Genomic DNA, 23,833 nt, shown 5'->3' on the forward strand with positions numbered 1-23,833 from the left:
TGGGGATCAACATTAAATATTCTTAAAGAAAATAATTTCCAACTCAGAATTTAATATCCAGCCAAACTAAGCTTTATAAGCAAAGGAGAAATAAGATCCTTTTCAGATAAGCAAATGCTGTGAGAATTTGTTACTACTAGACCTGCCTTACAAGATATCCTGAAGGAAGCATTAAATATGGAAAAGAAAGACTATTACCAATCACTACAAAGACACACCGAAGAACAAGATCAGTGACACTACGAAGTAACCACATAAACAAGCCTGCAAAATATCCAGCTACCGTAATGACAACAGGACCAAATCCACAGATATCAATATTAATGTTAAATATAAATGGGCTCTCCCTCTCCCTCTCCCCCTCGTCTCCATCTCCCACTTTCCACGGTCTCCCCCTCTCCCTCATCTCTGTCTCCCGCTTTCCACGGTCTCCCTCTGTTGCCGAGGCTGGACTGTGCTGCTGCAATCTCGGCTCACTGCAACCTCCCTGCCTGATTCTCCTGCCTCGCCTGGGATTGCAGGCGCGCTCCGCCACACTGACTGGTTTTTGTATTTTTTGGTGGAGACAGGGTTTCGCTGTGTTGGCCGGGCTGGTCTCCAGCTCCTGACCTCAAGTGATCTGCCCACCTCAGCCTCCCGAGGTGCCAGGAGTGCAGACGGAGTCTCCCTCACTTAGCGCTCAATGTTGCCCAGGCTGGAGTGCAGTGGCATGATCTCGGCTCGCTGCAACCCCCACCTCCCAGCTGCCTGCCTTGGCCTCCCAAAGTGCTGAGATTGCAGCCTCTGCCTGGCCGCCACCCCATCTAGGAAGTGAGGAGCATCTCTGCCTGGCCACCCATCATCTGGGATGTGAGGAGCCCCTCTGCCTGACCGCCCAGTCTGGGAAGTGAGGAGTATCTCTGCCTGGCCACCCATCATCTGGGATGTGAGGAGCCCCTCTACCTGGCTGCCCAGTCTGGGAAGTGAGGAGCGCCTCTTCCCGGCCGTCATCCTGTCTAGGAAGTGAGGAGCGTCTCTGCCTGGCCGCCCATCATCTGGGATGTGGGGAGTGCCTCTGCCCGGCCATCCCGTCTGGGATGTGAGGAGCGCCTCTGCCTGGCCGCCCCATCTGGGAGGTGAGGATCGTCTCTGCCTGGCTGCCACCCCGTCTGGGAGGTAAGGATCACCTCCGCCCGGCCGCCACCCCGTCTGGGAAGTGAGGAGCGTCTCCACCTGGCCATGACCCCATCTGGGAACTGAGGAGCACCTCTGCCCAGCCGCCCCGTCTGAGAAGTGAGGAGCACCTCCGCCCAGCAGCCGCCCCGTCTGGAAAGTGAGGAGCACCTCCGCCTGGCAGCTGCCCCGTCTGGGAGGTGAGGGGCACCCCCGCCCGGCAGCCACCCCATCTGGGAGGTGGGGGGCGCCCCTGTCCAGCAGCCACCCCGTCTGGGAGGTGGGGGGCCCCTCTGCCCGGCCGCCACATCTGGGAAGTGAAGAGCCCCTCTGCCCGGCCACCACCTCATCTGGGAGGTGTACCCAACAGCTCATTGAGAACGGGCCATGATGAGGATGGCAGTTTTGTCGAAGAGAAAAGGGGGAAATGTGGGGAAAAGAAAGAGAGATCAGATTGTTACTGTGTCTGTGTAGAAAGAAGTAGACATAAGAGACTCCATTTTGTTCTGTACTAAGAAAAATTCTTCTGCCTTGGGATGCTGTTAATCTATAACCTTACCCCCAACCCCGTGCTCTCTGAAACATGTGCTGTGTCAACTCAGGGTTAAATGGATTAAGGGCGGTGCAAGATGTGCTTTGTTAAACAGATGCTTTAAGGCAGCATGCTCATTAAGAGTCATCACCACTCCCTAATCTCAAGTACCCAGGGACACAAACACTGCCGAAGGCCGCAGGGTCCTCTGCCTAGGAAAACCAGAGACCTTTGTTCACATGTTTATCTGCTGACCTTCTCTCCACTATTGTTCTATGACCCTGCCAAGTCCCCCTCTCCGAGAAACACCCAAGAATGATCAATAAATAAAAAAATTAAAAATAAATAAATAAATAAATGGGCTAAATGCCCCAATTAAAAGACATAGAATTGCAAGCTGGATAAAGAATCAAAACCCATTGGTATGCCACCTTCAAGAGACCCATCTCATGTGCAATGACACATATAGCTTAAAATAAAGGGATGGAGGAAAATCTCCCACGCAAATAGAAAACAGAAAAAAGTAGGGGTTGCAATTTTAGTTTCTGACTAAACAGAGTTTAAACCAACAAAGATAAAAAATGACAAAGGAGGGCATTACATAATTGTAAAATGTTCAATTAAACAAGAAGATCTAACTATCCTAAATGTATTTGCACCCAAATTAGGAGGACCTTGATTCATAAAGCAAATTCCTGGAGATCTTTAAAGAGACTTAGACTCCCACACAATAATAGTGGGAGATTTAAATACTCCACTTACAATAGTAAGTTTTAAAATAATTGTTTCCCCTTAGGCTGTTTACTGCCATTTGGTTAAACCCTATTTCCTACAGTCATACTTTTTCATAGTTTCAAATTACTTTGTGAGTTGTCCCAAGTCACTAGATGTTAAATCTCAAGTCACACTTATACTAATGAGCAAAAAATATTTAGCTTTTAATTTGTTTTACTCTTTCCTCACTAGAATACTTCAATTCCAAGTGAATTGAAATTGGAATTGGAAACCATCTTCAATTTGTAGGCTAAAAGTAAGTCAAAGTGGTTTTTCTAAAATTTATATCCCTGCTTCTCTCCCTACCTAATTCAAGAATATGTAAGAAAAAATAATTTTAGTACAATTCTTCCAAAGTTCATGTCTGTATTGCTAGAATACCCCTAGTTTGACACATAGAAATGGGCATATTTTGCTAATTTCATGTTGGACTTTAAAAATATCTAAATTCACTAATAAAGGTAGGAGGTAGCTTTTGTTTTCAACTCTAACTTTACAATAATAAGCTTGATAAATGCTGGTTTCATTTTTGGAAAAATTTACATTGTTCCCTATGATCTATACTAAACAAGAACTTTTTATTACATGTTCAATTAAGTTAATTCTTTAAGCTTTATGGACATGACACCGTTTTGGTTAGTAATCCTTAGCAAAATTATGTAACTGTGATTATTTCTTTGACATCTGGCTCTTATTTCATTTTAGTTTTTCCCAGGTATCTGTTTTAGAACTGTAAGTTTGGTTGGCATTATTATAGGTGACTGATGTGTTATTTTCAAATTACATATGTTGTATTTCAAATTAGATTAGACAATTCTATTCCAATAATATTTAATATTTATCATCCATTATTTTATTATAGACCTTTCTGATCAATTTTTATAATTTAAATTTTATTTCATTTGATTAGAGTATGTATTAGAGAACCACACATATTAACAACCTCCCTAACAATGAGAAGATACATTGCATAATTTATTCTTTTCAAAAAGGTATATTATTTATGTATTTTTGTTACCTTTTGCATTATTAAAATTATATATAATTTTATATAAATTAATATATAAATGTATCAATAAGTATATATTTATCATAATAAATACATTTCTTTGTGTATTGAACAATGCATAAGCAATTTATATTGAACTACACACATACATACATTACCTTGGACTCCCTACAACTGACGTCTTATTTTTTACATACATCAAGAGATAATCTTTTCCATGCTTCTACTGATGATAGAGGTTTTATGATATTAAGAAACACTTTTCGGAGGTTCCAAGATGGCCAAATAGGAACAGCTCCAGTCTGCAGCTCCCAGCATGAGCGATGCAGAAAATGGGTGATTTCTGCATTTCCAGCTGAGGTACAAGGTTCACCTCACTGGGGCTTGTCCAAGAGCGGGTGCAGCCCACAGAGCAGGGCGGGGCATTGCCTCACCCAGGAAGCACAAGGGGTCAGGGAATTCCCTTTCCTAGAAAAGGGAAGCCATGACAGACGGTACCTGGAAAATCGGGATATTCCCACACTAATTCTGCGTTATTCCAACAGCCTTAGCAAATGGCACACCAGGAGATTATATCCCATGTATAGCTCGGAGGGTCCCACACCCACAGAGCCTCACTCACTGCTAGCACAGCAGTCTGAGATCGAACTGCAAGGTGGCAGCGAGGCTGCGGGAGGGGCGTCCACCATTGTTGAGTCTTGAGTAGGTAAAGTGGCCAGGAAGCTCGAACTGGGTGGAGCCCACCGCAGCTCAAGGAGGCCTGCCTGCCTTTGTAGACTCCACCTCTGGGGGCAGGGCATAGCTGAACAAAAGGCAGCAGAAACTTATGCAGACTTAAACGTCCCTATCTGACAGCTTTGAAGAGAGTAATGGTTCTCCCAGCATGGAGTTTGAGATCTGAGAACGGACCAACTGCCTCCTCAAGTGGGACCCTGACCCCTGAGTAGCCTAATTGGGGGACACCTCCCAGTAGGGGCTGACTGACACCTCATACAGCCAGGTGCCCCTCTGAGACAAAGCTTCCAGAGGAAGGATTAAGCAGCAACATTTGCTGTTCTGCAATATTTGCTGTTCTGCAGCCTCCGCTGGTGATACCCAGACAAACAGTGTCTGGAGTGGACCTCCAGCAAACTCCAACAGACTTACAGCTGAGGGTCCTGACAGTTAGAAGGAAAACTAACAAACAGAAAGGACATCCACACCAAAACCCCATCTGTACATCACCATCATCAAAGACCAAATGTAGATAAAACCACAAAGATGGGGAGAAACCAGAGCCAAAAAGCTGAAAATTCTAAAAATCAGAGCGCCTCTTCTCCTCCAAAGGAACGCAGCCCTTGCCAGCCATGGAACAAAGCTGGATGGAGAATGGCTTTGACGAGTTGAGAGAAGAAGGCTTCAGACGATCAGTAATCACAAACTTCTCCAAGCTAAAGGAGGATGTTCGAACCCATCACAAAGAAGCTAAAAACCTTGAAAAAAGACGAATGGCTAACTAGTATAAACAGTGTAGAGAAGTCATTAAATGACCTGATGAAGCTGAAAACCATGGTGTGAACTACGTGACACATGCACAAGCTTCAGTAGCCGATTTGATCAAGTGGAAGAAAGGGTATCAGTCATTGAAGATCAAATTAATGAAATGAAGTGAGAAGTTTAGAGAAAAAAGAGTAAAAGGAAATGAGCAAAGCCTCCAAGAAATAAGGGACTATATAAAAAGACTAAATCTATGTCTGATTGGTGTACCTAAAAGTGGCAGGGAGAATGGAACCAAGTTGGAAAACACTCTGCAGGATATTATCCAGGAGAACTTCCCCAACCTAGGGAGGCAGGCCAACATTCAAATTCAGGAAATACAGAGAACACCACGAAGATACTCCTTGAGAAGAGAAACTCCAAGACCTATAATTGTCAGATTCACTAAAGTTGAAATGAAGGAAAAAATGTTAAGGGAAGCCAGAGAGAAAGGTTGGGTTACCCACAAAGGAAAGCCCATCAGACTAACAGCTGATCTCTTGGCAGAAACTCTACAAGCCAGAAGACAGTGGGGGCCAATATTCAACATTCTTGAAGAAAAGAATTTTCAACCGATAATTTCATATCCACCCAAACTAAGCTTCATAAGTGGAGGAGAAATAAAATTCTTTACAGACAAACAAATGCTGAGAGATTTTGTCACCACCAGGCCTGCCTTACAAGAGCTCCTGAAGGAAGCAATAAACATGGAAAGGAACAACCAATACCAGCCACTGCAAAAACATGCCTAATTGTAAAGACCATCAATGCCAGGAAGAAATGAGCAAAATAACCAGCTGAAATCATAATGACAGGATCAAATTCACACATAACAATATTAACCTTAAATGTAAATGGGCGAAGTGCTCCAATTAAAAGACACAGGCTGGCAAATTGGATAAAGAGTCAAGGTCCATCAGTGTGCTGTATTCAGGAGACCCATCTCACATGCAGAGGCACACATAGGCTCAAAATAAAGGGATGGAGGAAGATCTAGCAAGCAAATGGAAAACAAACAAAAAAGCAGAGGTTGGAATCCTAGTCTCTGATAAAAAACAGATTTTAAACCAACAAAGATCAAAAGAGACAAAGAAGGCCATTACATAATGGTAAAGGGATCAATTCAACAAGAAGAGCTAACTATTCTAAATATATATGCACCCAATACAGGAGCACCCAGATTCATAAAGCAAGTCCTTAGAGACCTATAAAGAGACTTAGACTCTCACACAATAATAATGGGAGACTTTAACACCCCACTGCCAACATTAGACAGATCAACGAGACAGAAAGTTAACAAGGATATCCAGGAATTGAACTCAGCTCTGCACCAAGTGGACCTAATAGACAGCTACAGAACTCTCCACCCCAAATCAACAGAATATACATTCTTCTCATCACTGCATCACACTTATTCCAAAATTAACCACAAAGTTGGAAGGAAAGCACTCCTCAGCAAATGTAAAAGAACAGAAATTATAACAAACTGTCTCTCAGACCACAGTGCAATCAAACTAGAACTCAGGATTAAGAAACTCACTCAAAACCACTCAACTACATGGAAACTGAACAATCTGCTCCTGAATGACTACTGGGTACATAACGAAATGAAGGCAGAAATAAAGATGTTCTTTGAAACCAATGAGAACAAAGACACAACATGCCAGAATCTCTGGGACACATTTAAAGCAGTGTGTAGAGGGAAATTTACAGCACTAAATTCCCACAAGAGAAAGCAGGAAAGATCTAAAACTGACACCCTAACATCACAATTAAAAGAACTAGAGAAGCAAGGGCAAACACATTCAAAAGCTTGCAGAAGGCAAGAAATAACTAAGATCAGAGCAGAACTGAATGAGATAGAGACACAAAAAAACTCTTTAAAAAATCAATGAATCCAGGAGCTGGTTTCTTGAAAAAAACCAACAAAATTGATAGATGGCTAGCAAGACTAATAAAGAAGAAAAGAGAGAAGAATCAAATAGTCACAATAAAAAATGATAAAGGGGGTATCACCACCAATCCCACAGAAATAGAAACTACCATCAGAGAATACTATAAACACCTCTATGCAAATAAACTGGAAAATATGGAAGAAATGGATGAATTCCTGGACACATACACCTTCCCAAGACTAAACCAGGAAGAAGTTGAATCCCTGAATAGACCAATAACAGGTTCTGAAATTGAGGCAATAATTAATAGCTTACGAACCAAAAAAAGTCCAGGACCAGACGGATTCACAGCTGAATTCTACCAGAGGTACAAAGAGGAGCTGGTACCATTCTGAAACTATTCCAACCAATAGAAAAAAAGGGAATCCTCCCTAATTCATTTTATGAGGCCAGCATCATCCTGTTACCAAAGCCTTGCAGAGACACAAGAAAGAGAAAGAATTTTAGACCAATATCCCTGATGAACATTGACGCAAAAATCCTCAATAAAATACTGGCAAACCGAATCCAGCAGCACATCAAAAAGCTTATCCACCACAATCAAGTTGGCATCATGCCTGGGATGCAAGGCTGGGTTCAACATATGCAAATCAATAAATGTAATCTGGCATATAAACAGAACCAACGACAAAAACCACATGATTATCTCAATAGTTGCAGAAAAGGCCTTTGACAAAATTCAACAGCCCTTCATGTTAAAAACTCTCAATAAACTAGGTATTGATGGGACATATCTCAAAATAATAAGAGCTATTTAGGACAAACCCACAGCCAATATCATACTGAAAGGGGCAAATCTGGAAGCACTCCCTTTGAAAACTGGCACGAGACAGGGATGCCCTCTCTCACCACTCCTATTCTACATAGTGTTGGAAATTCTGGCCAGGGCAATCAGGCAGGAGAAAGAAATAAAGGGTATTCAATTAGGAAAAGAGGAAGTCAAATTGTCCCTGTTTGCAGATGTCATGATTGTATATTTAGAAAACCCCGTTGTCTCAGCCCAAAAGCTCCTTAAGCTGATGAGCAAGTTCAGCAAAGTCTCAGGATACAAAATCAATGTGCAAAAATCAAAAGCCTTATTATACACCAATAACAGACAAACAAGAGCCAAATCATGAGTGAACTCCCATTCACAATTGCTTCAAAGAGAATAAAATATCTAGGAATCCAACTTACAAGGGATGTGAAGGACCTCTTCAAGGAGAACTACAAACCACTGCTCAACAAAATAAAAGAGGACACAAACAAATGGAAGAAAATTCCATGCCCATGGATAGGAAGAATCAATATCTTGAAAATGGCCATACTGCCCAAGTTAATTTATAGATTCAATGCCATCCCCATCAAGCTACCAATGACTTTCTTCACAGAATTGGAAAAAACTACTTTAAAGTTCATATGGAACCAAAAAAGAGCCCACATTGCCAAGACAATCCTAAGCCAAAAGAACAAAACCGGAGGCATCACGCTACCTGACTTCAAACTATACTACAAGCCTACAGTAACCAAAACTGCATGGTACTGGTGCCAAAACAGAGTTATAGACCAATGGAACAGAATAGAGCCCTCAGAAATAATACCACACATCTACAACCATCTGATCTTTGACAAACCTGACAAAAACAAGAAATGGGGAAAGGATTCCCTATTTAGTAAATGGTGCTGGGAAAACTGGCTAGCCGTCTGTAGAAAGCTGAAACTGGATTCCTTCCTTATACCTTATACAAAAATTAATTCAAGATGGATTAAAGATTTAAAACCATAAAAACCCTAGAAGAAAACCTAGGCAATACTATTCAGACCATAGGCATGGGGAAGGACTTCATGTCTATAACACCAAAAGCAATGGCAACAAAAGCCAAAATTGACAAATGGGATCTAATTAAACTAAAGAGCTTCTGCACAGCAAAAGAAACTACCATCAGAGTGAACAGGCAACCTACAGAATGGGAGAAAATTTTTACAATTTACCCATCTGACAAAGGGCTAATATCCAGAATCTACAAAGAAGTCAAACAAGTTTACAAGAAAAAAATCAAACAACCCCATCAAAAAGTGGGAGAAGTATATGTACAGACACTTCTCAAAATAAGTCATTTATGCAGCCAACAGACACATGAAAAAAATGCTCATCATCACTGGCCATCAAAGAAATGCACATCACAACCACAATGAGATAACATCTCAAACCAGTTAGAATGGTGGTCGTTAAGCAGTCGGGAAACAACAGGTGCTGGAGAGGAAGTGGAGAAATAAGAATGCTTTTACACTGTTGGTGGGACTATAAACTAGTTCAACCATTTTGGAAGACCGTGTGGTGATTCCTTAAGGATCTAGAACTAGAAATACCATTTGAGCCAGCCATCCCATTACTGGGCATATACCCAAAGGATTATAAGTCATGAGGTTATAAAGACCCATGCACACGTATGTTTATAGCAGCACTATTCACAATAGCAAAGACTTGGAACCAACCCAAATGTTCATCAATGATAGACTGGATTAAGAAAATGTGGCACATATACACCAGGGAATACTATGCAGCCATAAAAAAGGGTGAGTTCATGTCCTCTGTAGGGACATGGATAAAGATGGAAACCATCATTCTTAGCAAACTGTCGCAAGGACAAAAAACCAAACACCGCATGTTCTCACTCATAAGTAGGAATTGCACAATGAGAACACTTGGACACAGGGTAGGGAACATCACACACTGGGGCCTGTTATGGGGTGAAGGGAGTGGGGACGGATAGCATTAGGAGATATACCTAATGTAAGTGATGAGTTAATGGGTGCAGCACACCAACATGGCACATGTATACATATGTAACAAACCTGCACGTTGTATACATGTTCCCTAGAACTTAAAATATAATAAAAAAGAAACAGTTTTCACAATAATATTGACATATCAATTATAGTTGTGAGAAATAGGAAAAAAATCTGTGCTAAAATATCCTTCTGTTCATAATTAATCAGGTTTCTTTTCAGCAGCATGTTTTTACTATTGCCTCTTACCCTACCATGTGTCAAATTTTAACTTACATAACAACAAAAAAATTGTTTCAAAATATGAGCTATTTGATATCTATAAACAGATGGCTATCTAATATAAGCAGTTGTGTGTGTTATATGAATATCTCTTAAGTTTCACTGGAGATTATAAACATTTGAATTCTTGTTAACTTAAACATGAAATATAAGATGTGCTTATGTACAGGGTATTTATTCGGTGTTTTCATAGCTTTCATGTATCACTGAGAGTAGGATTTGGGCCACTTTTCATACACAGATGCATCTTCTCATCTACATAGTCATCCAGCATAGAAATACATTAAAAAAAAGAAAACCTTCCAAGCACAAATTACTGGAACATGTTTGGTCAGCAAATCTGCTGTGTAGTTTCATGAAAATGAATTCTGCTGAAAAATATCTTGTGGTTTCCTTTTTCAGAAATACCAAAAAAATATGGCATTGCCAGAGTTGTATTAACCATGTACACTTATGAATCCTGTTTTTAAATGTAATTAGGAACACTGAAGCAATTTTTTAAAAGAGCATTTAATGTAAATAGAGTCTAAAATTACAATATTCCTAATGGTTTGGCTAGATGTATTATTTTATTGACTTTATGATATCTTCAAAAAATTAAACTTGGGTTCCAATTGAATTCACTGCAGAGTAAGAATATTCAAATGGGTCCTTATTAAATGTTTGTTGCCTGCATTTATTCCATCATTATTATTTTTTCTTATTAATCATTAGCTTCAAGTGATATTTTTTATCCTTTTCTTTTTCAAAATATGTTGCAAGCCTCTGCAACGTCTTGGTTTGCATACATAGTAAAAATATATGAAATAACTTGTTTAGTTAACTTTAACTTTTCACCCTTATACTAACCTCTGAGTTAATTGAAATTCCTCCAAAAGTATTGAAAAGCCAAATGAAAGGAATAGTCATGAGCATTTGCTCTCAAAGATCGGGAAGAAACTTGTTCTAAATGAGTTGTCTAGATATCTCTGTCTTGGGAGCAACTACAGAATGTCCTCTTGGGTCAGGGAACTCAGTTAAAAGACATGTGACTGCCTATTTAAAGTACAAGGATTTGGAGGCAGGAAATATAGATTCTAGTTACTTTACCTATGAAATGGGGTTTATACTATTTTCTCTATCAAATAACAGAGTTATCATATGCAAGATAATGCATTTGAAAGTGTTTTGTAAATACTTGCTAAGTAATACATACTATTGAAAGAAAATAGCAACTATGAGTTAAATTTTTCCTATTTCTTGATATGCAATAGGCACATATAATTTCATTTAATTCTTACCATAACTCTATGATGGATAAATTCTCAATATTATTTTGATACTGAGGAAAAGAAGCTTAGAAGAGGTTAGGTAATTGTCCCAAACTCGCACAATCAGAGATGGTGGAGCTGGCATGTGAATGCGGGTATATCCATTATACCAGACTGCCTCCATTGTGGAAGTATTAGGCATTTTTAAAATTAACAGTAAACAGGGAAAGTATAATTAATATATGTCTAAATTGTATTGTACATTTAATATTCTGTTGTTTGTTTATTTGTTTGTTTTGAGACTGGGTCTTACTGTGTTGCCCACGCCGTAGTGCAGTAGGACAATCTCGGCTCACTGCAACCTCCTCTTGCCACCTCAGCCTCTGGAGTAGCTGGGACTACAGATGTGTGCCACCGTGCTCAGCTAATTTTTGTATTTTTACTAGTGTTGGGGTTTCCTCACGTTGCCCAGGCTGGTCTTAAACTCCTGGACTCAAGCAATTCACCCACCTCTGCCTCTCAAAGTTCTGGGATTAGAGATGTGAGCCCCCATGCCTGGCCTATTCTTTTCTTAAGTAGTTTATTTTTCAGTACACCTGTCAAAAAATATTTGAACAAATTGAGAGACTATAAACATGTTTAGCAATATTTTGAGGATGTTCTTGTCATAGTCTCAAATATAGACAAGGGCATAAAAATAACTAGAATAGAAGAGAGAGAGAGAGAGAGAGAGAGAGAGAGAGATTGCTGAAAAAATGTGGTGAAAAGAAATGTTGTTGCTTTAGACAATAGTGTCAGGAATTAGCAATAATTTTCAAGGAAAAGAAAATGTTTCCAGGTAACATATTAGTCAATTAAAAGAAAGACATTCCAATTGACTGATTCCACAGTGAATAATCTCTGAAAGTAAAGCACCAGAAGCATACTGTACCCATTAACACTGTGATCTACTGAACTTAACAAGGCTTTATATAATAAGTATAAAAAGGCCGCTTTATAGTTCATAAGACTTTACCATTTTAGTTATCATTTATACAAATCTTATTTCATTACATTTATTCTCAAGTTTTACCAGGAACCTAGTTATTAGAACTGGAATCTGACTAAGGCTTAAGGGAAAGTATCTTATTTTTAACGAACAATTCCTACACACTAGGCAACTGAACTCACATACCTCATCTTATTTAAGATTCACAGCAACCCCAAAGTAGATATTATTCCACTATTACTGATGAGGCTTAAAGATCTTTAATAGACTACAAAATAAAAAAATTATATGTTTTAGAGCTAGTACTTGAATCTGTTAAATCACTTATCTTTCTAAAAGCACAATATTGACTTACTCAGATAAGGTTATTACCTATCTATCTCAGCCTCATGAAAAGCACATTGTGAAGCCATTATTAAGTGATTTGAGCCAAAATACAACCTAAGTGGTCCAAAGACAATGATTGTTTTTAGTTAAATTAGAATTACATCAAGCTTAAGTTATTTACTGCAGCCTCTTGTGTATTTAGCACTGAGTCTTTGGTATTTACTTTACATCTATGTACATTCTACTATAGAGCCAGATTGCCTAGTTTTAGAAATACAAGGTTATCCTCTTACTAGTTGTATAATGAGAAACAGGAGGGTGGTGATGATGATAATGAAGAAGAAAAAGATAGAGATGATGGTGTTAAGAATAATAACAATGTTAGAAGTCTTACAATGTACCAAGCACAAGGAAATTTTGTTTCAAGAAGGACAAAACAAACCTCACAATTTTTGGGGAAAGGTGGTGGCAGTGGCAGAGAGAATATCCTAAGAGACAAGAAAGTGTAAGAAATCAAGTATGGTCCAAGTTTACTGAGGAGGTTTTAGAATAGACAGAAAGATCTGTGTAACAGAAAATGTCTTTCACTCATACTCCTCTCCCAGTATGTCTCCATTAATCCTATGCTGAAAGAAGATCTTTCCATAAAATGCAAGTCAAATTGAGAACTCTGTATCACTATGTGATGTATTGTGTATTCATGTAATATTTGGTTGCAAATAATCAACAAGGAGCTTAATCACACAGGGTAAAGCAATGGAATGGTGCATGGTTAGGAAACACAGTTAGACCTCAGGAGGGACAGAAACCAGAAATTCTAATGTGAAGAATGTGTTTATTATCTCCTTATTTTCAGTGATACCTTGTCTCTTATCTCTTGTATTTCTCCATTTTATTATTTTTTCACTCTCTGTAGGCAGTTTATTTTAATGTCTCTGCATATTATTAAAAGGTAATTCCAGTTCCAGATTTACATAATTTCCTACATAATTTAACAGTTTTTTTTTCTGATCAGTCTGTATGAACAAACTCTGTCTATTCTACCTTGTTATTTTGCTTTATGTGTTTCATGATTATACTGCTACCTCACCTGTGCTTTTTCTGTCACTCTTACCAGATTAGAAGCTAAAAGAGAGCACATTTTCTGTTTTGTCCCTCAATGTCCACTGTAGACCTTGTGAAGGATTAAATAACCAGTACATATATGTTGAAAGAATGCTGGATAAATCTCAGACTCGAGATACATGCATACAGAAATAACTGACTTGTGAACTAGTTAAATAGATATTATCAGGAGAGTTTTGTGAGTGTGAGAGAGACAGAACATATAACAGCTTCCAGAAAACAGAGTTTCTGGAAGTAAACATTGCTAACAGAGGAACAATAGCCTGAATGACTGTCCTCCTTTTCTTTTCAGACTCAAAAGGATCATTATCACAAACCATAATTAATCTCTTCTCTGTAAATTAAGATTATCTCTATTCTCACTCATTCCATTTCCTGGAAGAATATTCAGAAAAAATATTTAGGAGAAGTGTCAGAGTGCTGAGCTAAGCCCAACTTTGACCCAATGATTTATGATAGATATAAATATGGGTAGATATAGATTTATATAGATATCAATAACATAATTGTATATATCATAAAATTTCATTTGTTGTTTATGATATACCAAATACTAACCCCACGTACTTTACATATATTTTCTTACCTAATGTACACACCAACTTTATGATATGAATGTTGTTAATAAAAAGCCAATTTTGTAAGTGAGAAACAGACATTTGGTACGAGGATTTGGTACATTGATTGAGGATTTTCATTTGGGTACTCTTATTTTAAAGCTCATACTCTTAGCCAGGACTCTATGCTACCTCATTACTATTTCTGGGCAATTTCAGGGTGTTGGTTAAGTCCCAGTTGATCCACTCAAGTTTTTACAATTTCATGAACCTTAATTTTATACTCCATCTTCCATCCCACATAGAATTACCTCATATCCATTAAGATTCCATCTAAATTTCAATTTTTTATAAGCACTTGTTTTTAACTTATGCTACAATGCTACACGTGGATCCCACACCTCCTCAAAAATAAACAAACCTAGTTTGTTGATATGTCTATGTACCTCATAAAAATTTTGCCCTATTTTAAATTGAGCAGGGTAGAATTTCTTAATGCAGCTATAAAATAATTTTTGTAATTTCCCCTCATGTTTTCTGTGTTTTTTCTCAGTTTTATTGCTTTACCATGAATTTATGAAGCATTCTTACAAGCTTATTACTATGAAGTTCTCTTTGTTAATTCACCCGATTAAATCCTTTCTAATTTTAAGAGTGGCATAATGATAATATAATCTTTTTAAAAAATCCTTCCTTTCTCCCTTCATTGTTTTTCTTATTTTCTTGTTTGTTTTGTAAACACGTTGACTCCAAAAATGGTCTCTTTATTCCTTGTCATTTTTTTGGAGCATGTCAGATATTAAGATACCAGGATTGGGAGTTAGAGCTATGTTTAAATTTTGGGCACCACCAATTGTTAAATGAATAAACCCCTTAATCTCCCAAAATGACAAGAGCACTACCTTCTTTGTGGTTGTAATGTAAAGTAAATAAGAATATAATTATTCATGCCGTCTGCTCTTCAAAGCCATCCAGAATTGCATTTTATAATTCTCTGTGACAAAACACCCTCATAACTCACTGAGATCAGCACGTTTCCTCAGATACCTCTTCCACTTGTGATTTCCTGCCTTGGGTGACCTATTTTTTGTGGTTATAGAGAAAATAGTCTGCTCTAAGTTGCCAAATAGCTCATCATAGTGGGCTTGCATGAATTTGTGTGTGTGTGTGTGTGTGTGTGTGTGTGTAATCAGTAGTTTTCAGTTTCAATATTGATTACCTAAGGATTCTAAGAGATGGAAAAAATGTGACCAAACAGAATATGATACAACTAAGTACTGCAGAGACTGAGAGATTAAGACTGAGCTGGGGGCCCAGGATGCTAATTTCAAGTCATAATTCTTCTTTGACTACCTGTGTCATCTTGAGCAAGTTACTTAATCTCTCTGTAACTTAGTTTCCTCATACATAAAATTATAATGAAAGTATCTATCTCATAAGGATTATTGTGAATATTAAGAGGGTAAATTTATATAAAAGACTCAATTAGTATTAGCTATTATTGTATAACCTTAGCATATTTCTTTCTCAGCCTTTTGGCTGTTCCAACTAGATATGGGTACTGGTGATGTCCTAAAATCATTTTCTTGGTGACAATGCAGTTTTTGCAGTTTGGGTTCGTTTACAAGAGATAGTCCAATGACAAATATAGAAAACTCAGGAGTCAGGGTGCTTTGATTTACACTATCACCTAGTAACTGAGTGATCTTGGGCAAGTTGCCGCTCTAAGATTGATTTCCTCATGGGTAAAACCAGCGTACCTGTCTCAAAGGGTTGATGATAAACTGAGATAATACATTTAAAGTACTTAGCACGGTGCCTAGTGAACAGAATTCTATACCTGAGTCAATGTTTGTCATTGCTGCTCCTGCTGCTATTTCTATAATATATTGTTTAAATCACTTAATGTGAAATAGATAATAATCATAATTAGAAGCCCTTGTAAAAAACAAAACAAAACAAAAAAAGAACAAAAAAACTATGTGGTGCCCTTCGTGCAGCAAAACAAAAACAAACAAAAACTGAACAACAACAGACTTTCTATCACTTACAATGGTTTCTTTCTCTTTCCTGTTCTGAAAATTTCACCAGCTAGAAATCCTTTTGAGTAGCAAGTCTTCGCTTTTCAAATAAGATATCTTTCTGAATGGAGAGATTATTGGCCTTCAATACTCCTATAAATTAATTCAATCAGCTTTCTTTCCTTTTCAGTCTTGTTGAGATTAACATCACTGAGAAATGGAATTATTCATTGGGGGAGTAAAGAAGTATGATTACTAGATCTTGGATTTCTCTGGTGAAATGTATCAATCAGTCCCCTATGAGTTTATGGAATCATTAAATTTCTGTGAACTTGGAAGCATAGAAGGAAAAGGACAGTTACAGAAACTGGTAATATTTTCTAGGATGAGTTTATGCCCAGGAAACAAACAAACAAAAAACCCCTTTCACCTTTTACTGCTATTACCTTTATTAACCAAGAATAGAGAGCCAAGGAGTAATGCAAAGAGAGAGAAGGAATTACAGAAGGGGCAATATATTGAAGAAGAAAATAAAGGATGGGACTCGGAGCACTACAAGTATGATAAACCTTTTGTAGAAAAAAAGTGCGCTTCCTCCTTTTAAACTGATTGAAGATGAGTAAAATAGGGGGAAATGGAAATAAATTTGTGTTTTGTGATGGGAAGATGAGAATATTTGTGTGTGTTAGACTGATTTTCTCAATGAAAGTGGAGAAAATATCAGAGGAAGCATAGGAGATTTGGGGATCAAAGAAAAGACATGAAATAATCAAATTAGGTAGTAATTGCCAAACCTTTTCTGTAAAGGACCAGATGGCAAATGTTTTCAGTTTTGCGCGCCATGCAATCTCTGTTGCAACTCCTCAACTCTGCCATTGCAGGGTGTGATTAATTTTATGTCAACTTTACTGGGCTAAGGGATTCCCAGGCAGCTGGTAAAACATTACTTCTGGGTGTCTTTGTGAAGATGTTTCCAGAAGAGATTAGCATTTGGATTGGTGAGATGATTAAAGCAGATGGCCCTCCACAGTGTGAGAAAGCCCAAATAGATAAAAATGCAGAAGTGATAACTCAGTGGGGTTTTAATTTGCATATCTCTGATGATTAGTTTTTTAAGTGTTTCCTTTATGTACCTTTTGGCCATTTCTTTATCTTCTTCTGAGAAATGCCTATTCAGATCTTTCACCTATTTTACAATTGGGTTATATATTTTCTTAATATTCAGTTGTTTGAGTTGCTTATATATTTTGGAATCAACCCCTTTTCTGATGTCAAACTCATAGAACTAGGCAGTAGAATGATGGTTACCAGGGGCAGGGGATGGGGGAGTTGAGATAATGTTGGTCATAGGATACAAAATTTCAGGTGGATAGAATAAATAAATATTGCACAGCTGTGTGCAGCTATAGTTAATAACAGTGTATTACATGGTTGAAAACTGCTAAGATACTATTTTTCAAGTGTTCTCACCATACAAAAACGATGAGTATGTGCAGTAGTGAATATGTTCATTAGCTCAATTTCGCTATTCCACAATGTATACATATTTCAAAACATTTTGTATGTGACAATATATACAATTTTTGTAAATTAAAAGAAAATGGCAGAGAAAGGGCAAATTTGCTCTCACTCTTCGAGCTGGGACATCCAACTTCTCTTGCCCCAGACAACATCAGCTTACCTGGTTCTTGGTGTGCCACCATTTTTTTTTCTTTGGTAAAGATGGGGTTTTGCCATGTTGCCCAGGCTGGTCTCAAACTCCTGAGCTCAAGCAATTTGCCCACCTCATCCCCCCAAAGTGCTGGGATTACAGATGTGAGCTATCACACCTGTCCTTAGCTGTTCTTTATAATAAAAAATGTGCAACATTTTTCTCCACCTAGTAGTATTGTTTGTTTTCTTTCACCAAATTTCCTGTGATAATTGTGGAGTTGGTAGACATCTTAGGGTCTTTTAACAACTCTGGGTAATTTAGATAAACATTTTGTAGTTAATCTTTTCATTTTTATTTTTTGTCTTATCCTTCAGAGGGGGATTCAAGGGGCCAAGGGGCCAGTGATTATTTCATTGTTTTTGCTTGTTATTGTTGTTTACTTACTTGCTTACTTGCTATGCTTACCTATAGCAAAGTTTAATCCATTAATAATATTCAACTTTTAAAGTTAGAAAAATTACATATATGCAATCTATACCCTCTGTCTCCTGCATCCCCTCACCTCTGCACATTTACTTGCAGGTGTTTTTTCCTTAAGGAGAGTCAAATATTTTAACCAGGGTTGTAAGGAAAGTATACTGCCCAGCCCCTTGTCATGGGGATGATTATGTAATTCACACCAGGCTACTTTGGGTGGTCGTAGAATGTTAAAACTGGAACTAAGAAAAACCAAGTTTTTGGATTTCAAAACTAGAAATATATCGAGTTTATGCTTATGGTTTCATGAAGAAATCTTTGGTGAGGGAATTAAATTTGCATAGAGAACTTAGGACAAATGGGATACAAATTTATAGAATCCTAATTGCATTTTATTTTGTTTTTAGCAATCATTGATGTTCCTTTATCCCCCGCTATGTTTCTTTGTGTTGCCTAAACTGGTTCAGATTGTGTTTCTCTATCTCAAAATCAAAAGAGAGTCCTGGACCTTACCCTTAGACATTGAATTTGTTCTTTTATGGTCACCCATACCATAAGCATTCAAGATTTCTATTGTCCACCTGGAAAGGCCAAGAAAGAAAAAATGTCAATGACAATCTCAGTGTCGTTGGAGAATAAAACAGTATGGAGTTTTATTTTCATGTAAATATTTGTGATAAAAAATAAAATATAGAGTGAAAAATCGAGTTCAGTAAGTGTATTTTCACTTTCTATTCTTTCTGGCCAGCAAATTGATTACTTTGTATTGTTTCTAAAATACTTATAACCATAAGTCCTAATTAAGAGTGTAGCTCTTCTATTGCTATGTTTAATTAAATGTAATGATTTATTGAAATTGTGACACCATAACCCTGCTCTTATTTAATTCCAAATGGCAGAGTACACTAGTTTGCAAGTATTTCTGCAACTGCCTAAGGATAGTGGTTAATTTTACTACTTTGACTAGTACTTTGATTGCTGCTGCTTTAATCAAGCTTCCCATCTACCTAAATCAGCTATTACATACTTAAGAATTGAACATTTTATACAAAACACTGTGGCTGTATTTTTATATGACTATATAGATAATTAGAGACATATCATATAGTAGCAGCTCTCACAGTTGAACAACTTCAAAATCATGATCCATCATAAATAATTGCAAGGATTACATAGAATAATGGACATTTTATATGCTTACAATTGGCTGGTATTGCACTCCAGTCTCCTTTTAACTTTCCAGCATAAATAGCTGGTAAGGTGGTAACAAACAAATGTGTTTTTAATATCTAAACTGTCAAAGTAAAACCCCAAGCTTAACAACCTCAGGGACACCCAATTGACATGGCTCTAAACATTCAGTAGAGTGAAAGCTTGAATAGGCATTGAATCAATCAGGACAGGTTATAGGCTTTAGTAACAAATGATCCAGAATTCTCAATAGCTTAAAATAATAAAGATTTATTTTGCACCCATGGTACAAGAAGGATACCACATTACACATCAGAATAACAGAATAGCGCATTGGAGTATAATACCAAGGGTTGGAAAGGATGTAAGGGGAGGGAAACTTCACACTCTACTCTCAGGTGTATTAATTGTGAAAGCTATGGTAGAAAGCAGTCTGGCATCATTTACTGAAATTAAATGTGGTTTTTGCTCTGTGGTTCAGCAAATTGCCAAAGAAAGTCTCCCAAAACCTACAAGAATGCACTAATAATTTTGAATAATTGGAAGGGGATAATATTTAGAGCATAATACTCTTTGTGTATATTAAAGCATTTATTCCACAAATATACTATAGCTACACTTATATGTAAGTGTAGCTTATATGTAAGTATCTGTATGAAACTGTGTACTATAGTTCTTATAGGAGGACAGGAAATAGAAGTGATAATGAAAGGACATGAGCAAATTTAAACATAAATATAAAATGTCCAGTGCTGGACTTATGATTTTTAAAATGTGCTATGAATTGAGGAAGAAAATTCACTAAATTGTTTTACCTGATATTAAATCCAAATTTTAAATAAGATGGGGAAGAAAGTGTCAAAATAATACCTACAAACATTTATTTTTGTTTTAACCATTTTTGGTCCATTGTGGCCAAAGTTTACAGGAGTTCTGTAGTTCTGGATATAGCCATCATTGGCCAATATATTTTCTGCCGCTAGGGAATTCATTGATCCATTTAATAATCAGCAATTTCATTTTTACTTTCTATTAGTCACCAGGATACAAAAATGAATAGAATTGTTACTTTTCCCTTATTATGCAGGGATAGCATAACTCATGGAAAAAAAGGAAAATATGATAATAATAAATGATCAACACTGTAACGTGCTATATTAAATAATATCAGATTAGGGTGTGGTAAGAGACAAATAGAAAAATTAGAAATTGGGAAATTATGTTTGTGGTTGCAGTGCAGATGTGTGTACATTCAGGTACAAAGAACTTACTTCCATTGCTTCTGACTTAGCTGCATTTCCATCAGTCCATTTCTAAATAATTTATTGTGCTTGCATTTTTAATTTTAATGTGGAAAATAAGTGAATACATACAATTAAATTCAATATAAACATACAAAAACAGTAGTCTATGTGTTCCTGGCAGTTTTTCTTTAGACACATACACATACTTACCATACACACATACACACACATACATCTTACATGCATTACACAGTTTTATAAAGCCCTCTTTTTAATTTACTGTATCACAAATATTCTTACATCATAATCTCACCTCTAAAACATTATTTTTTGAGTTGTAAAGACATTTGATGCACAATGACTTTTTTTTGACACCTGTGCATTTTTAAACCATTTTATTGAAGTATGATTGACATACAAAAAGCTGCACATTTTTAATGTTTACAACTTGATACGCTTGGAGTTAAGTCTGTACCTGTGAAATCATAACCATAGCCAATGCCATAAATATAGCCATCATCTCAAAGGGTTTTCTGCTTCATATTTATTATTCTTTCTAAGAACAAAAGTATATTTGTATGTAGTATCTGCGTACATAGCACCCAGTCAAGATAAAGAACTTACCATCTGCCCAGAAAGTTACCTCCTGCTCTTAGCAATCATTATCTCCAACTGCACCTGTCTGCTTCCTCGACTCAGGCAACAACTGATCTGATTTTTATCACTCCACATTACTTGTGTCTGCTCTAGAACTGTATTCAAATAAAATTAGAGAGGATTTATTCTTTAATGTTCAGCTTTTTCTTTTTACTTTATTTTATTTTTAAGATGGAGTCTCCCTCTGTCGCCCAGGCTGGAGTGCAGTGGCACAATCTCGGCTCACTGCAACCTCCACGTCCCAGGTTCAAGCCATTCTCCTGTCTCAGCCTCCCTATTAGGTGGGATTACAGGCGCCCGCCACCACCCAGCTAATTTTTGTATTTTTAGTAGAGATGGGGTTTCACCATGTTGGCCAGGCTGGTCTCGAAATCCTTATTGTTGTGTTATATATATATATATATATATATATATGACAATTTGTAATCCTTTTGAGTTGTTTCCACTTTTGCGACTGCTATGAATGAAGTTGTGAACATTTGGGAGGTTTTTTATGAACTTTTACAACATTATGTTAATAGTTGTATTTTATTCCATTACAGCAATATACTTAACATTTTATTTTGTTGCTGGGCATGGTGGCTCATGCCTGTAATCCCAGCACTTTGGGAGGCCGAGGTGGATGAACCACTTGAGGCCAGGAGTTCAAGACCAGCCTGGCCAACATGGTGAAACCCCGTCTCTACTAAAAGTAAAAAAAAATTAGCTGTAATCCCAGCTACTTGAGGCTGAGGCATGAGAATCGCTTGAACCCAGGAGGCAGAGGCTGAAGTGAGCGGGGATCACGCCACTGCACTCCAGCCTGGGTGATAGAGAGAAACTCTATCAAAATAATAATAATAATTTAAAAATAAAATTTCATTTGTCCTATTTTAATCTTTCTATAAAAACCAATTCTGGTACAGATGAACATGTTTCTATCAAAATATTTGCATAATTATTGAAAATAATTTCCTGTAATTTTTACTGGTTGGTCAAGAATTTGGCTATATTGACAAATCTTGCTTTCAAATTATTGTACAGGTTTAAATTTTTGTCTTTATTTTTTCACAAGTAAACGGTTACTAAATTGCATAATTCCTTTTGTTTCTTTTCACTCTGTTTGAGTCAGCCTGTGGAAATGTTATTTGGGAGGTGTTATTTAGAGGAAACCTATGCCCAGTGTTGTTTTATTTGTATTAATTTATCACAGTGATGAAATACTTTCAGTGATCATTGAACCTCTTTATGTTTATACACACACATACACACACAACTTATATTGCTTTCCCATTATGTGCATATGTACATTTGTGTATGTAAACTTAAAGAATTAAAAAATTAAAAATAATGAAATTCCTTCTTATGCCTGTCTTTCATGACTGTGTAGCATCCTTAAAATAGTTTCTTATTACCTTTTGGGAGCCCCTCTTCTGTACTGTGTGCAGTCTGCATGAATTGATCAATATCTTAGGCCTAACTTCCCTTGAATTAATGAAACATGCACGCATTACAAGTTAGATATGTACTCTATAAGTAGATGCTGTGTCAGTAATTAGAGACACAAGTAAACAGGAATCTCACCAAAATCACTTCTGACATACCAGCAGCATCTCCATTGTCAGGTGTCACTGAGGTTAATGTTGCAAACATGGTATTTATATTCAACAAATGCAGTGGGGGTATCTGCAATGTGAACAGTATTGTGGCATCATTTTTGTCTTAGATCTGAACATTTTCAAGTTCACCCACAATTTCTTGGAGTTACAAAATATTATTTTAATAAATATAACTGCTCTCTAAATAAACTCCATACTATATTTCATTTGCTTTAAACTAAAAACACCTACATATAAATACAGTAAGCCTAAGCATTGTAAGTCAATTGTTTTTCCATTTCTGTCCATTTTTTTCTTGACTTTTTTTGTTTTAGTTCTCTTATTATGGATAGTAATCTATTCTGTAACAAATATGGGGAATATTTTCTCTAAGTCTGTTGATATTATAATTTGATTATTTTCTTAGAATATAAAATTCTATAGAGTACTTGCATACTTTAAGTCAGATTTAAAATTATGAATATTGGCTAAATTCTCTCCATTCTCCATGTGTGATTTTCCCTGTTCCCTTTGAACCTTATTATCTTTCTCCACCAGTTAATCCTTAAATGTTAAAGAGAGTCTTAAAGTAACACATTTGTGGGAGCAGACTAGTTTTTCCTCTGTAGCTCTGAGATCTACAATTATCATTCCAGCTTTATATAACTATTCAGTCACCTAGGAGAATCACTTCTCATATAACTCTCTTCTGATGAATTATTAAAGTGACTGATGTTTATGTGAATGTTTTAAAAATTATTACATAAATTTCTGTTT

The 23,833-nt window shown here is 37.0% G+C and overlaps 1 long non-coding RNA gene across 1 annotated transcript in view; it reads right to left on the reverse strand.

The window, feature by feature from the left end:
* Positions 1 to 23,833, reverse strand: part of LOC112204429 (uncharacterized) — a 110,579-nt gene that overhangs the window by 53,984 nt on the left and 32,762 nt on the right. Inside the window, exon 3 of the long non-coding RNA XR_002938079.2 lies at positions 18,901 to 18,968. This is a non-coding gene — a long non-coding RNA (uncharacterized LOC112204429). The remainder of the gene's footprint in view (positions 1 to 18,900; positions 18,969 to 23,833) is intronic.

Source organism: Pan troglodytes, chromosome 11 (genome assembly GCF_028858775.2).
Source record: "Pan troglodytes isolate AG18354 chromosome 11, NHGRI_mPanTro3-v2.0_pri, whole genome shotgun sequence".
Lineage (NCBI taxonomy): Eukaryota > Metazoa > Chordata > Mammalia > Primates > Hominidae > Pan > Pan troglodytes.